This window comes from Amblyraja radiata, chromosome 13 (assembly GCF_010909765.2).
Source record: "Amblyraja radiata isolate CabotCenter1 chromosome 13, sAmbRad1.1.pri, whole genome shotgun sequence".
NCBI classification, from domain to species: Eukaryota; Metazoa; Chordata; class Chondrichthyes; order Rajiformes; family Rajidae; genus Amblyraja; species Amblyraja radiata.
Genome location: NC_045968.1, coordinates 9,554,929 through 9,572,574, shown reverse-complemented (window position 1 = coordinate 9,572,574; position 17,646 = coordinate 9,554,929). Strand labels below are relative to the sequence as shown.

Sequence of the window (17,646 nt, the reverse complement as noted above, 5' to 3'; positions counted from 1 at the left end):
CAGGTTGCTAGTTATCAGTTAGACTCAGGTCACAGTAATACAATCCCAGCAACTTGCAATATTTAAAACGCACTTAATAGTAAAATGTACATAACTACTAATGGAAACACAATTGAAATACATTTCTATTTCTACTCAACGTTACCGACAAGAGGTATTTAATCCCTTTGGCTTTTTACCAGAGCCCCCCCCCCCCCCCCCCCCCCTTCCATTACCAGCGACTGTTTAGTTTGGTTTAGTTTAGTATACAGCGTGGAAACAGGCCCTTTGGCCCACCGGGTCCGCACCGACCAGCGATCCCCGCACACTAACACTATCCTATACACACAAGGGACAATTTATACCAAGCCAATTAATCTACAAACCTGTACGTCTTTGGAGTGTGGGAGGAAACCGAAGATCTCGGGGAGATCCCACGTGGTCATGGGGAGAAGGTACAAACTCCGTACAGACAGCGCCCGTGATCGGGATTGAACCCGGGTCTCCGGAGCTGTAAGGCAGCAACTCTACCGCTGCGCCACCGTGTCGCCCGACTGAGAATGTGAAAATGAATTGACTGCTCACAGTCACAGTTCAGCTACTAAATGACACGAGCTTTCAACCCAACAGTAACCCAGTTTGACAGCACTATCTTGAAAAGACTGGTCTGAAATGACAAAGAATAGACCTGTCAACTGATGCAGTGGGCTATGCTTGAGATCTCATCAGCACAGTGGTGCTGAGTATTGACAGCATACACTGTCTATGTTTTTAGAGTCTGTACTGCAATGTAGGAGACATGGTTAAAGAGGGTTAGGTCAGGAGCACCCTGCTCCACAAAACTCCTGACAGACTGAAGACAAAGGCAGCAAGTTACAGATAAGTTGTTGCATAAAGCCTGGTTTTCAACGCCATATCATGTATCCCAGAATATTTTGACGACTGCTTTTACCTGATGAACATAGAATAGAAACATAGACATAGAAACATAGAAATTAGGTGCAGGAGTAGGCCATTCGGCCCTTCGAGCCTGCACCGCCATTCAATATGATCATGGCTGATCATCCAACTCAGTATCCCGTACCTGCCTTCTCTCCATACCCTCTGATCCCCTTAGCCACAAGGGCCACATCTAACTCCCTCTTAAATATAGCCAATGAACTGGCCTCAACTACCCTCTGTGGCAGAGAGTTCCAGAGATTCACCACTCTCTGTGTGAAAAAAGTTCTTCTCATCTCGGTTTTAAAGGATTTCCCCCTTATCCTTAAGCTGTGACCCCTTGTCCTGGACTTCCCCAACATCGGGAGCAATCTTCCTGCATCTAGCCTGTCCAACCCCTTAAGAATTTTGTAAGTTTGAATAAGATCCCCTCTCAATCTCCTAAATTCTAGAGAGTATAAACCAAGTCTATCCAGTCTTTCTTCATAAGACAGTCCTGACATCCCAGGAATCAGTCTGGTGAACCTTCTCTGCACTCCCTCTATGGCAATAATGTCTTTCCTCAGATTTGGAGACCAAAACTGTACGCAATACTCCAGGTGTGGTCTCACCAAGACCCTGTACAACTGCAGTAGAACCTCCCTGCTCCTATACTCAAATCCTTTTGCTATGAAAGCTAACATACCATTCGCTTTCTTCACTGCCTGCTGCACCTGCATGCCCACTTTCAATGATTGGTGTACCATGACACCCAGGTCTCGCTGCATCTCCCCATTTCCTAGTTTTCCTAGAATATACTACTTGTTCAACATTTATAAAATCACTGACACCAAATCTAATTTTCATTGTCAATTCATTAAGGGTGGCACAGTGGCGCAGCAGGTAGAGCCGCTGCCTCATAGCGCCAGAGACACAGTTTTGATCCTGACCTCGGGAGCTGTCTGTGTGGAGTTTGCACTTTCTCCCTGTGACCGCGTGGGCTTCCTCCAGGTGTCCCAGTTTCCCCCCACATCCCAAAGAAATGCAGGTTTGTACGTCCTAATTTGACCTCTGTGAATCGCCCCCAGTGCGTAGGGAGTGGATACAAAAGTGGGATAACGTAGAACTAGTGTGAACGGGTGGCCGATGTCCGGCATGGGCTCGGTGGACCGAGGGGCGTGTTTCCATGCTGCATCCCGAAACCAAACTAAAAAGCGAAATTCCCACATGGAAAATTACAAATAAATTGAGGTGCACTTTTTCGAGTTACCTACAGAGGCAATAACAATTAAAATATCAAGGCATAAAGTGGAAGCAGGGCAAGATTGTATCCTAATTCAATTTCTTTGAAGGCAGAGGCGATTTGGGACCTGATCGTGGAAATGAGCCAAAGTGCAGGAAATTAGACTGAAGCTCCTATTTCCTGGGATCCATTGACTCATCAGATTTGAAATGCTCGTGAGGTAAGTGGAAATGGTAATCGCACATGGAGCTGGCGCTTCAAGGGGAAAGGCTTTGATGGAATGCACAATGAGTGAAATTAAGTTAACCAAACTTCAAAGGTAGGCGACATCAAGAAAAAATAATAATTTAAAAAAACAGAAAATTGAGAGCACATTGGGAATTAAGACCCTGCTCATTGACATAAGACCTTTGCACTAACTTCAAAATACATTTCATTGGGAGTTCATGTTTTATGTAAGTCGATTTTAGGGCTCTTTAAGTTAAACTGGGAAAATATGTTTGTGAATCTGCCACTGCCATCCAATTCCTCCCCATCGCACAGTGATCCACTTGTGGAATAGTAATCAGAGCAGACTACTGAACTAAGTCTTATAAATGGATTCTAGATTGAACCGGGCATACTTCTGAAGACAGAATTAGAGGGTCTGGCACGAAGACAAGAGACAACATCATCATCAGCCAGTGGGTTCAATATTACACAGACTGCAGAGTCCATGAAAGTAACTCATCCATGGACAGTTAGAAACGGACCATAAACCCTCTCCTTGCCAGAACCACATTCACTTCACAAAGGAATTTAATAACCATTTCTGAAATTATGGATGAATCTAATAACTCTTAACGACACTGTGTGAAAATGGAGATAGGGTTACTTGCCAATTTCCTATATACTTTTAGATTTCTCCATTGAAGTTATTGGTTTTGCAAGGTAATTATCGCAAAAGCTGTTGGTTTTGCTAAAATTATACCGATAACTCAAATCCAAAGATCAGATGTCATTTTCCAGCATGCAGTGTTATGTTGTATCGCCGCCAATGTTTAACACATCCTTGACAAAGTTAAAGTCAAAGGTTAGATAAAGTAGAAACAGGCCCTTCGGCCCACCGAGTCCGGGCCGACCAGCGATCCCTGTACAATAACGCTGCCCTACACACTAATGACGATTTTCAATTTTTAGCAAAGCCAATTAACCTACAAACATGTGGGTCTTTGGAATGTGGGAGGAAACCGGAGCACCTGGAGAAAACCCACGCAGGTCACGGGGGAGAATGTACAAACTCCTTACAGACAGCACCCATAGACGGGATCGAACCTGGGTCCCTGGCGCTGCGAGGCAGCAACTCTACCGCTGTGCCACCATGTCGCGATCTTGGAGAGAAGTTGTGTAGGAAGGAACTGCAGATGGTTTACACCAAAGATAGACACTAAAAACTGGAGTAACTCAGCGTGTCAGGCAGTATCTCTGGAGAAAAGGAGTAGCTGACATTTCAGGTCGAGACTCTTCTTCAGTCTGAAGAGATGCTGCCTGACCCGCTGAGTTACTCCAGCATGTTTGTGTCTGTCCCAGAGAGAAATTATTTATTTTTAGAACAATCCATGGATTGGGAAAAAAAGAGTCAATTGCTGCAAGTGCAACAGAAATTATTGACTTTCCTTGAAAAAATAAATGCCCAGCTGTAAAACTAAATGACCTATAATATACAGTTAAATATGAATAATGTTGCTATTATAATACTGCTAATAATAATGTCCACAGCTCTCCTCCATATATTTGAATCCATTTAAGAATCATATTGAACTTCAAAGTAAAAAGGAAAGGAACAGCATTGTATAGGTCTGCCACTGATTTTCCCACATGCTTGGTTCCAGAGCCGTGTGGATTATTTTTGCCGGACCAACAAGAGGTCATACCTTGGAGGGCGGAGATACCGGATAACAAAGTCGGAATTCGGCTATGGGAACGGGTCAGAGATCCAGAGCTCTGGCAAATTCGATCTGCCGAACGGCTGTGAAAGTTCGGATGAGGTCACTTCTTCTTCTTTCGTGTGGCGTGTACAGCCTAAAGTTGTTGGACAACTTGTTCTATTTGATCTTCCGTTTGTGCAAGTCGAGTTGATTGCATTAGTCGAAACAGGGCGGACCACGTGAAGGTTGCAATCTTCCACCCCCGGATGAGGTCACGATCGGCCCCCTCATCCGTCCTAGGCCCCACATTTTCGGGTGGAATTCCGGGGGGGTGGAGTGCGGGGGGACCACCAGTTGCCGGAATATCGGTGGTGGAATATAAGCCTGGAAAAAGAAGGATTTACACTTTGAATATTACCGAAAGCATTTAGTGTCCTCATTCAAAATCCCTTCTAACATGGTTGCTTCGAGTGACTGATCCGTGGCTTTAAAGGCTGTAAGACATTCCCAAAGAATGGAACTTAACTCTCTAACTTGCACAGCACAACACATACTATTCTGATGCTTACCGAGTCCATCAGGTTCCTGCAACAGCTTCAAATTGGAATTGGTTTCAAATGACATTTGGATTGGGGTGCAATTTTGCAACAGTAGGTTGGTGCGTGTGAAATTGTACCACTTTAGTGCAATCTATTTCTTCAGACTGCACCCAAATGATAGAGGATTAGTGATAGATTATTATGTAATGTCAATTTTATTTAGTAAAAACACCATTGGACTGTGTTGTTAATTAGCATCTGGCACCAGAAAAAAAAAATAAAACCAGAAAATGTTATCAGTGTATAATAAATTATTGGTGTTATCTTTGACTCCAGACTCCACACACCATCCCATGCCCATTTAGACAGATGGACGGAGTTATGAATCTGATGCTTTCTTTTATAGCTATGCTGTAAGAATAACATTAAAGAGTACAAAATAGAAATTGGAACCAAGAAACTCGCTTTGGGTCTGATTCGGGCGACACAGAGACACAGCAGGTAGAGGTGTTGCCTCACAGCTCCAGTGAGACCTGACCTCGGGTGCTGCCTGTGTGGAGTTTGCAGGTTCTCCCTGTGACCGCGTGGGTCCGGTTTCCTCCCACATCACAAAGGCGTGCGTGTTGGTGGGTTAATTGGCTGCTGAAAAGCGTGCAATCTGGGGTGGGAGTTGCCGAGAGTGTGTGGAGAACAAAACGTGGTCGTTGCAAATGGGTGGTTGATGGTCGGCATGGAGTCAGTGGGCCGAAGGGCCTGTTTCTTCACAGCAGAGAAATGGGCCATACGGCCCACTAGCTCCATGCCAACCATCAACCATGAATCCATTATATTTTATTGTCACGGGTGACAAGTCACAGTGATATTCTTTGTTTTGCAAGGTATGCTAAGAGTCGCCATGGAAAGGGTTGCAAAGTATCCGACACCAGGTCCACCTTTGTTCTCCCCACCCCCCTTTCAAGGCCCCCTCATACCCGTTTACACTGACCCCATTTTATTCTCCTCACATTCTCTATCCCTCTATGACTATTCAAACCAATAGGACTAGGAATACTTTATTGCCACATGTGACTAGGCACAGTGAGATTCTTTGCTTGCGTACACAATGTATACAAATAGCAGCCACTGACAAAGTTACAAAGCACGCCGGCTCTCCCTTTTGTCCCCCCCCCTCCCACCACAGCAGTTCCCCAATGCCGGGTCCCCATTGTCCTTTGTCCACCCCCCATTTTCCATTGTTCTTCCCCTCTACCCTCATGACGGCTCCTCCATTGTTCTTCCCCTCCCTCCCTCACGATGGTTCTCCACGCTCTCATCGACCATCCCGCGGGTCGGCCCGCAAGGCATCGCCACTGCCGCGAGGCTTCACCACCACCGAGGGAGGCCCCATTGTGGCGAGGCTTCACTGCTGCTGCCTCACAGGCCTCACCCCTGTCGACCCCCCACTTCATGCCTCCCCGGTGCCGACCTGGGCTCCAGCCGCTGGCTCCGTCCGCCGCTTGACCCGACCTAGGTTTCTACCCACGAGGGCCCGGCCCGGCCCCGACCCGGGCTTCCACGCGGCGATCCGGGGGGCATCGAGACGGCGGCTCCTCGATAAAGGCCTCCCAGTCTACAACCACGGCCCCACCGTCGGGAAGGTTTAATAATGCAACTGTGGATCAGTAAAGTATCAGTCCTCTCAACCACAACAACTCCTTTTCAATGCGACTGTGCACTCCGATGCAATGCAGCCTTTCAGTCTGAAGAAGAGACCCGACCCATCCTTTACCCCCAGCGATGCTGTATCTATCAACTCCTTTCCAACGTTGACCCCCCTCATGAGTCTTTAACATGACTCCCCCCCCCCCCGACTTCTAGGTATCTGCTATAATCCAGGCCACAGGCCTTGTGATGCATCACATTTTTCTAACCTCTAGATCTTGAAGCTTCAGCATATACAGTCTCAAACTGATTTAGTAACTGAGTGATGTGCCAGAATCTAATGCATGCTGAGGTGAGAACTGCAGGGAATGTGGGATGTATGAAAGTATTTTTAGTAGAGTCCTTGTCATATTCATTGATCTTTGATTGTTCGCACTGAAAAGGGTTGTTGACGTGACCATCCATCATCTTCCCCCTCCTACAGCACGGTGGCGCAGCGGTAAGGTTGCTGCCTTTCAGCGCCAGAGACCCAGGTTCAAACCTGACTACGGCTGCTGTCTGTACGCAGTTTGTACGTTCTCCCCTCGTGACAGCGTGAGTGCTCCGGTTTCGCTCCACACTCCAAAGTGCTGGAATAGTGCTCCACACTCCAAAGTGCCGTCTGAAGAAGGGTTTCGGCCCGAAACGTCGCCTATTTCCTTCGCTCCATAGATGCTGCTGCACCCGCTGAGTTTCCCCAGCAATTTTGTGTGCCTTTGCTGGAATAACTTAGCAGGTCAAGCAAGAACTCTGATAAACATGAATAGGTGACGATTCAGGTGTCTGAGACCCTTCTTCGGACACCACGCTCCACTAGTCTGAAGAAGGGTCTCGACCCGAAACATCACCCATTCCTCTCCAAAGATGCTGCCTGTCCTGCTGAGTTACTCCAGCTTTTTGTGTCTATCCACGCTCACTAAATCTGTGTGCTTTGAGTGTAGTCCATCTCAGATATGGATAAAGTTTCCCTACAGACTATCACACCCATAAGTTTCGTTATTTTATACACGCCTCCCCTCTTAACCTCCTCCGCTCCAGAGTACACACATCATATTGCCTGGGAATAATGACAATGATTCTGGGTCGACCAGAACCTGCCTTGCTGATGGATGATTCATCCACTCACACCTTTTTGTCTCCCACATGGTGATGAAGATGAGTTCCTCATACTCACTGCGGATTACATGTCAGCACTTTGGATATCATTATTCAGCCTTATGACAACTATTATTTCTTACTACATGAGCTTTAACAACAAAATGCTTCAGTGTCAGTTCACGCCGGTCACGGTGGCGCAGCGGTAGAGTTGCTCGCTTGCAGCGCCTGAGACCCGGGTTCGATCCCGACTACGGGTGCTTGTCTGTACAGAGTTTGTACGTTCTCCCCGTGATCTGCGTGGATTTTCTCCGAGATCTTCGGTTTCCTCCCACACTCCAAAGACGTACAGGTTTGTAGGGTAATTGGCTTGGTCAATGTAAAAATTGTCCCTAGTGGGAGTAGGATAGTGTTAACGTGCGGGGATCGCAGGTCGGCGCGGACCCGATGGGCCGAAGGTCCTGTTTCCGCGCTGAATCTCCAAACTAAGGGGATCAGAGGTTATGGGGAGAAGGTAGGAGAATGGGGTTGAGAGGGAGAGATAGATCAGCCATGGCGGAGTAGACTTGATGGGCCGAATTGCCTAATTCTGCTCCAAGAACTTATGAACTAATGAAGAACTAGATCCAGGCCACAATTCACTTCACCTCTTTTGTTTCCCACAACATTTCTTCTCACTAGTAGAGACATGGTATCTTCTGAAGCACTTGACCATATCAGACTTTCTATTGCAAACTAGATGTCAAAATTGAGCAAACTAACATTGCAATTCAGCGACTCTGCTAATGATCAAGTCCGTACTTGCCTATAACAAAACCTAAACAACATTCTGCCGCGTTTAATTTTTAGTTTTAATTTTAGAGATACAGACCCTCAGGCACACCGAGACCATATATCCCTCCCCCCTCCTCCCACCACCCCACCCCACTACCTCTATGCTTCAGTCTAACGAAGGGATCCAAATGCCACCTATTCCTTTTCTCTGGAGATGCTGCCTGACCCACTGAGCTACTCCAGCATTTTGGGTCTACATCTGTTTACACTAGTTATCCCACTTTCACATCGGCTCCACCAGAGAAAACCCATGAGGTCACAGGGAGAACGTACAAACTCCACACAGACACCCATAGTCAGGACCAAACCTGGGTCTATGGTGCTATGAGGCGGCAATTCTAACACTGCGCTACTGAGCCGATCCTACATATTTAATTTTCTTCACGTACATTTTTCAGAGCAATTTTTAATTTGGTACCCCAGATTGTTTTGCGAGAGGTTTGTGAATTCCGTAAGGGCAAATTTCCATTACTCTAAAGTCTCCTGTATTCTGTCCGAGCTTTCAGTGAAGCCCTGGTGTTGTACCTGCTTTTTATTTTGAGAATTGATTAGGGAAAGTCATAGGATTTTCATCGTCTCCTTCATAAGATTAGATCTGAGGGCAAAGGTGTTGGTGAGGCGTTATTCTCACCATGGTATGGTATGGTATGGTATGGTGTGGTACCTGCCATACCATCCTACGGTAGGTCATAATCGCAGGGGTTGTGAATACCGATGCACTCTCTTTTTCGGAATTACGATAGATTTGGACGACACCAAAGATAATGGAGTCAGACGGATCGCCATTGATTCTCTCCACCCCCGCCTGTCCTTTGTGTGCTGCCCAACGCACAGTGGATGGTGAATTGGTAGCCGGTCCCACAAAACATGAGCCGCCTCTCTGAGATACCCACGATGCCATACCGTGATGTGGGAAACACTTACTGTGCAGGATGTTCCTGCAAACCCTACACTTGGGGAGGCACAGTGGCGCAGCGGTGGAATTGCTGCCCTACAGCGCTTGCAGTGACAGAGACAATAGACAATAGACAATAGGTACAGGAGTAGGCCATTCGGCCCTTCGAACCAGCACCGCCATTCAATGTGATCACGGCTGATCATCCCCAATCAGTACCCTGTTCCTGTCTTCTCCCCATATCCCCTGGCTCCAGTATTTTTAAGAGCCCTATCTAGCTCTCACTTGAAAGCATCCAGAGAACTGAGGCAGAGAATTCCACAGACTCACAACTCTCTGTGAGAAAAAGTGTTTCCTCGTCTCCGTTCTAAATGGCTTACCCCTTATTCTTAAACCTACAAACCTGTACGTCTTGGGAGAGCCGAGTTCCATTATGGATAGTGTTCGTACGGAATTTATACTTTCTCCCCATGACCGTGTGGGTTTTCTCCGAGATCTGCGGTTTCCTCCCACACTCCCAAGATGTACAGGTTTGTAGATTAATTGGCTTGGTATAAATGTAAATTGTCCCCAGTGTGTGACTAGGACAGTGTTAATGTGCGGGGATCGCTGGTCGGTGCAGACTCGGTGGGCCGATGGGCCCGTTTCCACGCTGTATCTCTAAACTAAGCCTCCTTGCCCTCATATTCACCCCTGACATGTTGTGATGGACAGCGAGGATGGTCCCCAGTGGAGGTCTCTCGATAATGCAGTCATAGAGTGATGGAGTAAAAGAATGATAGTCATAGAGTCATACAATGTGGAATCAGGCCCTTCGGTCCAACAGGTCCACGCCAGCCAACAAGTCCCATCTACACTAGTCCTATCTGCCTGCATTTGGCCTGTATCCCTTTAAACCTGTCCTATCCATGTACCTGTTAAATCTTTTTAAACGTTTCGATAGTACCTGCCTCAACTACCTCCTCCGGCAGCTCGTTCCATACACCCACCACCCTCTGTGTGAAGTTCTCCCCTTTTATATCAGGGACCTGGGATGGGGAGAGTTGCGCGGAACAGTACCATGTAAGAAGAATGGTCACAACCATTCTACAGAGATGCTGCCTGACCCGCCGAGTTACTCCAGCACTTTGTGTCTTTTTTGTTTTAGATCTGCATTTGCAGTTCCTTGTTTCAACAATACTTCTCTCTCACACACACACACACCACGGCAGCTGAGAGAAGCAAGTGAGGTAATGGAAGCTGGCCTCGAAAGCAATGGCCGCTTCTTGCCAGTGAATTTGAACATAAATGAGTTGAACACCGGCAAGTGGAGTCACTTGTGATTCATGCAGGTAATGGTATTGAGTAATGGAGCGCGTGGGGTCACAAGTCCAATCAGTAATCCCGTGGGGAATCAAAAAAATCCTACCACCGTAAAATTCCACAGCTCTTTCATTTAAGTTCCATTTCTCCACTGGGCAAGAGATCAAATTATTTGCTTCGGTAAACAAGGTATCCATCACTAGCTTTATCAATCTATATACCGCAGATTACCAAATGGAGCTGATACGCTTAGTGACACTTTGAAATGATCCAAAGGTATAAAAGCTTTTGTGGTATTCACAGTTACTGGTGTGCTATATCTATAGACAATTATAACTGCATATTGCTGTCCAGCATGTAACACTAATTTTAAAGTAATGGATAATGCATGAGGATTTTAGTTCAGTTTAGTTTAGTTTTCCAGAACCAGGGGTCACAGTTTAAGAATAAGGAGTAAGCCATTTAGAACAGAGACGAGGAAACACTTTTTCTCACAGAGAGTGGTGAGTCTGTGGAATTCTCTGCCTCAGAGGGCGGTGGAGGCCGGTTCTCTGGGTGCTTTCAAGAGAGAGCTAGATGGGGCTCTTAAAATAACGATATGGGGAGAAGGCAGGAACAGGGTACTGATTGGGAATGATCAGCCATGATCATATTGAATGGCGGTGCTGGCTCGAAGGGCCAAATGGCCTACTCCTGCACCTATTGTCTATTGTCTATTGTTTATTGTTTAGAGATACAGCGTGGAAACAAGACCTTCGGCCCACTGAGTCCGCGCCGACCAGTGATCCCCGCACATTAACACTATCCTACACACACACAAGGGACAATTTACATTTATACCAAGCTAATTAACCTTCAAACCTGTACGTCTTTGGATCTCGGTGAAAACCCACAAGGTCACGGGAAGAATGTACAAACTCCGTACAGGCAGCACCTGTAGTCGGGGTCGAACCCGGGTCTCTTGTGCTGTAAGTGCTGCAGGGCAGCAACTCTACGGTTGAGCCACCCTGTGGAAGAACTCGCAGCGGTAGAGTTGTTGCCTTACAGCGCCAGAGACCCAGGTTCGATCCTGATTATGGGTGCCGTATGTACAGAGTCTATTCCCTGTGAGCGTAGGCTTTCTATCGGTGCTCCGATTCCCTCCAACGCTTCAAAGAGTATGGAGGTTAATTGGCTTCAGTAGAATTGTAAAATTGTCTTTCGTGTGTGAGATAGTGCTGAGGTATGGGGGTTCGCTGGTCGGTGCGGACTCGGTGGGCCAAAGAGCCTTGCTGTGTCTCTAAAGCCTAAAGACCTGGTGCCTTCCAGAGATGCTGCCTGACATGCTGAGTCGCTGCAGCACGTTGTGTTCTACTGAGAAAGTAGTGGATAAACCCTTTATGTAGCTTGTAGAGTCATTGATCCTCTTACTGAGTGCATGCTCAATGTGCAAGGTTAAGAGACGCATTTGATGAAGCGTTCAGCTCAAGAACAACAGTAAGAAGCTGTTGTCAGTGAGGCAAATTAATTGATGACCTCATCTGCCTACTTCACGTACTTGTAGCAGCCATGAATTGTGCCGACATGAGCAATAACCTGATTGTAAAATTGGCCTCGGGTTCAAATCAGTACCACAACTACAACGAGGGTGAGAATATATAGAACATAGAACAGTACAGCACACCAACGGGACAGCGGGGTGGCGCAGCTGTAGAGTTGCTGCTCACAGCGCCAGAGTCACGGGTTCAATCCTGGCTATGGTTGCTATGTGTACGGAGTTTGTACGTTCTTCCCGTGACCTGCGTGGGTTTTCTCCGAGATCTTCGGTGTCCTCCCACACTTCAAAGACGTACAGGTTTGTAGGTTAATTGGCTTGGTGTAAATGTCAATTGTCCCTGGTGTAGGATGGTGTTAATGTCTGGGGATCGCTGGTCGGTGCGGATCGAAACGTCCCGTTTCCGCGCTCACAGTGTTTGTGCCGAGCATGATGCCAAGTTAGTTTAGTTCAGTTTAGTTTAGTTTATTGTCACGTGTACCGAGGTACAGTGAAAATGTGTTGTTGCGTGCTAACCAGTCAGCAGAAAGACAATACATGATCACAATCGAGCCATCGACAGTGTACAGATACATGATAAAGGGAATAATGTGAATAATTTTTAGTGCAAGATAAAGTCCAGTAAAGTCCAATTAAAGATAGTCCGAGGGTCTCCAATGAGGTAGATAGAAGCTAAGGGTTCTAGTTAAGCCAATCTCCTCTGCATGCACGTGATCCATATCACTCCATTACCTGCATATCAACATGCCGCTAAAGATGCCTCTTTTAAACGCCGCTAATGTATGTGGCTCCACCACAAATCCAGCCACCACCACTCTGTGTAAAAGTCTTGTCCCACTCATCGCCTTTAGAATTTTCCACTCTGACTGCAAAACCATGCCCTCTATTCTTGACATTGATCGGAGGTTCTTTAATGGTGGCACGGTGGCGTTTTGATAGAGCTGCCGCCTTGCCATGTGAGAGAGCCGGGTTCGATCCTGACTACGGGTGTTGTCTGTACGGAGTTTGTACGTTGTCCTCGTGACCTGCGTGGGTTTTCTCCGGATTCTCCAGATGACGCGACATAACATTGACAGCATGATGATCCCTATCATTGTAATGCCACGGTGAAGCGGTAACTAGACGGCTAGCGTTCAAGGGTGTGCTTTGCTGCCTATTAGACTTGAGAGGATCTCATTGAAACATAGAAACATAGAAAATAGGTGCTGGAGGAGGCCATTCGGCCCTTCGAGCCATTCATTGCGATCATGGCTGATCGTCCCCTATCAATAACCCGTGCCTGCCTTCTCCCCATATCCCTTGACTCCACTAGCCCCTAGAGCTCTATCTAACTCTCTCTTAAATCCATCCAGTGACTTGGCCTCCACTGCCCTCGGTGGCAGGGAATTCCTTAAATTCACTACTCTCTGGGTGAAAAAGTTTTTCCTCACATCAGTCATAAATGACCTTCCCTTTATTCTAACATACAAGATTGTTAAGGGTTTGGACAAGCTAGAGGCAGGAAACATGTCCCCGATGTTGGGGGAGTCCAGAACCAGGGGCCACAGTTTAAGAATATGGAGTAAGCCATTTAGAACAGAGACGAGGAAACACTTTTTCTCACAGAGAGTGGTGAGTCTGTGGAATTCTCTGCCTCAGAGGGCAGTGGAGGCGGGTTCTCTGGATGCTTTCAAGAGAGAGCTAGATAGGGCTCTTAAAAATAGCGGGGATATGGGGAGAAAGCAGGAACGGGGTACTGATTGGGGATGATCAGCCATGATCACATTGAATGGTGTTGCTGGCTCAAAGGGCCGAATGGCCTACTCCTGCACCTATTGTCTATTGTCTATTTAGTTGTAAAATTGTCTCCAGTGTGTGTTGGTTATTGTATGGGATGATCGTTGGTCGGCGCGGGCTTGGTGGGCTGAAGGGGCCTGTTTCCGCTCAGTATCACTATAGGCCTAAAAAAAAGTCTGTAGAGTGCCTCTGATCATTTCACACACTGCATTCATAGGCTCCAGTTCTCTTTGGATTGGGTTGTCGTTGCTGTTTGCTTCTACAGTTTGAGTAGAGTTTGTATGGAGGGACTCCTGGCTTCTGAGCGTAGTTACATCTCACCTCCTCTCCAATTGCTACACCGAGGCATTCAGAGCAAGCCGCTCTCTCACCATTCTCTAATCAGACCAGGTCCCAGAGTGCTGGCCAACTCTTGCTCCAATCACAATAACGGTCCCTGTTATAAAACAGTGCAGGTCGCTGCTCCAGAGAGCACAAGCCACTCATGATATTAGTCCCCTGCTAGGGCCATGAATATATCCACACTCGGAGATTCAGTTAGTCGCTGACTGCATACAGCATTCACACCAATTAGGAGGGCAAATGAGTTGGCACGTTGCGTTCAGTGAAATAAATGAGATCAGATTAACTAATTAAATCCAATCCTCAGCTTGTTTTTGGAGCCTGTCCAATATGCAGCCCAGAGAGCTGCCTTTGAGTTTGGCCAAACGAAAAACGATAAGGTTTTCTATGCAGGAAATCCATTATGCAGCTTTTAATGAAAGGTCCATGACCATTTCAGAAAGTTTGCCTAACAATTAAGTGAAAATAATGAAACAAAAACTGTAATTTGGGATTCTTCTATTAGAACTCAAGCCCCAACAACCTTAATTTTTTTTAAATATTCCACTCCGGCAGGTAAATGAATTTAAATCACCAAAAATAAAACGATGCAAAACTGTCAGGAAGTCATCAATGTATCTTTCAGGCCCCAATTAAAACATTTCAAACTGGCAAGAATCATTCACACAAATGCCAGAGGGAATTGCCATTGAAAAATTGTATTGGGTGCAAAAGGTTTAGAGAACAAGTGTTTGCGCCCTGAATGTTGACGAACTGGAACGCATTGCCATTGGCGCGGCACGCTGACGCAGCGGTAGAGTTGCTGCCTTACGGCGCCAGAGACCTAGGTTCGATCCTGAATACGGGTGCTATTTGTACAGAGTTTGTACCTTCTCCCCGTGACCTGCGTGGGTTTTCTCCGAGATCTTCGGTTTTCCTCCCACACTCCAAAGACATACAGGTTTGTAGGCTAATTGGCATGGAAAATTTGTCCCTGGTGTGTGTCGGGTAGTGTTAATGTGCGGGGATCGCTGGTCGGTGCGGACTCAGCAGGCCGAATGGCCTGTATTTGCGCTGTAACTCTAAACTAGACCAGGGAAACAGTTTCCACTTACAGCAAACGTCCAGGCAGCCGATCCCTATTTGCATCTCTTCTTTATGTGTGAAATCAAACGGAAAATTGTATCTTGGAACTGGTGCAGGCCAAGGCCACAGGCAACATTTACAGGCATTTTAAGTATGGATATGTGAAGTTCTTTTTATTTGGTTAGGATTAGTCTCCTGCCCTGAAGGATTTGGCTGTACGTCCCACACCACCACGTGTTCCTCTTCACACCGCCTCACAGAATTACAAATCACAAAGATTACGGCAGGGCAGGAGGCCATTCAGCCCATCGAGCTCCATGCAAAGGCAATGTCCCTTATGGACCTCATGTTCCTTTTGTTTCTTTTGTCACTCACCTTCAGTCTGCAATCTCTAAGTTTCGATCCACGGACACAAACATATTCATTCTATTTCTGGGCCGCACGTAGTTTCAAACACATTCAATAGATCCCCCTTCAAACTCCTCTCAATTCAATTCAAGTTATTACATAGACTATATTATTCAAAAACGAGGTTGAATAAATTTTATCCAAACGTCTCTCCCAGATGCGATAAATGTTTATTTCAAAACGCTAATATAACACATTCATTTGTAGGATGTACAAAGTTGAATACATTTTGGAGTGATATATTTGATATATTTACAAAGCTCTTCAAGTCAAGAATAGAACCCAAAATGGAATGGATTATATTTGGAATAATAGTAGAGGATAACAATTTAAATAAAGACCAAAATGTTTTTTTTAATTATGGGTTAATAATTGGAAAGAAATTGATACTTAAATTTTGGAAAAATACAACCATACCAACTGTTAAAATGTGGATTAGGAATATGATGGACATAGCACGCCTTGAAGAAATGAGACTCCGACTAATAGATAAATATGAGCAATTCATAAGGAGTTGGTCTCCTTTCAGCGACTTTTTGGAATCATGTGATGCAGCGGTACCATAAGGATTGCTGATTTCAATCCATGACGTGGATAGATCTACATCTCCGAATAAAGATTTGAAAATTTCTCTTTTAAGGGGCCTTCTCTTCTATTTCTACTTTCCACTTTTTCTTTTTTTTTATATATTTTTTTTATTTTTTATATACACACTTCACGTTTTTCTACTCTCTACCATCTATTTTTCCACTTTTTCCCCTTTCTATTGTTTTCTTTTTCTTGTCTCACTTACTTCCTTCTCATAACATAAAACTAGAGGTTTTACATAGAATGGATTACGGTATGACATAGTTGGCACCTAAAATTAGGTGCCACTGTGCTGTTTTGTACTGTATTAACTTCTAATAAAATAAACAAATTAAAAAAAAAAAAAAAAAAAAAAAAACTCCTCTCATCCAAAGAGAACAAAAACTCTAGCTCTCAAGTCTATCCACGTAATTAAAAGTCCCTCGTACTTGAATTATTCCAGTGAAACCTTTCTACGCCTTCACACTGTGTTCATACTGCCATGTAATCCACCTGATGTCAGATCCTTATGGTTGTTAGATGTACTTGGTTGTTACGATGTTGTTAAGCTGGAAAGAGTGCGCGAGCATTGCCACTTTCATTTCACTGCACATCTCGTATGTGTATGTGACAAATAAACTTGACTTGACTTGACTTGACTTGAGAAGTCTCCATGAATCGCATATTTGTGATGGTGCTGGGAAACGTGGGCCCAAGCACCGGGAACACAATGACAACCCACGCGGCTCACGGGGAGGCCGTACAACCTCCGTACAGACAGCGCCCATAGTCGGGATCAAAGCCGGGTCTCTAGCGCAGTAAGGCAGCAACTCTACCGCTGCACCACCGTGCCGCCCCAGCTGCTGGCTTCAAAAATAAAATAAACTGTCTCAGGACCTCGTGAGAATACCCTTGCTCTGAATTAACCATTCCCTGTGATCTTCTACTCCCACCACTAGAGTGCAGAAGGAGCTATAACGTGACATCTCAACCGAAAGATGACACCTCCATAGAGTTAACGCACTCATGCATCAGTCTGCATTATGATCTCATGCTTCACATGGCTGGATTCGTACACTTAACAGTCTGTTTTCCTTTACACCCCATATGTGATATGACAATAATAACTTTCTCAAAACACGCAGGGAGGCAATGGCAAGTTCACGGAATGAATTACATCCACTGATGTTTCTGGAGTGCTCAAAAATAAAGCTTTTAAATATTTTAAAACCAATTCTCTGAAAGGAAATAAAGGAATAAAGCACAAGGCGCCAGGCAGTGAGTGGTCGGGAAGTAAATATGTCAACGCTGATGTACGCTGATCGGAGGAGAAGGTGAAGCGTGCGGTGACCTCCAATGACAGAAGATGAGTGCGGCCATCCATTATCACGAGAGCTCGAGACCACTTGAACACTCCTCCATTTCTTGGGCCTTTGTCTGTAGGTGAATGTTGCTTCACCAAATAGGGCGGCATGATGGCGCAGCTGTCGTACAGCGCCCGAGACCCGGGTTGAATCCTGACCACGAGTGCTGTCTGTACGGAGTTTGTACGTTCTCTCCGT

At 45.8% G+C, this 17,646-nt stretch overlaps 1 long non-coding RNA gene across 1 annotated transcript; it reads right to left on the bottom strand.

Moving 5' to 3' along the window:
- Positions 1-387: 387 nt before the first annotated feature.
- LOC116980160 lies at positions 388-16,889 on the bottom strand. The gene is made up of 3 exons (XR_004413866.1): positions 16,823-16,889; positions 16,418-16,419; positions 388-401 (listed from the first exon to the last, which is right to left on the bottom strand). It is a non-coding gene; the product is annotated as an uncharacterized LOC116980160 (long non-coding RNA).
- Positions 16,890-17,646: the final 757 nt, after the last annotated feature.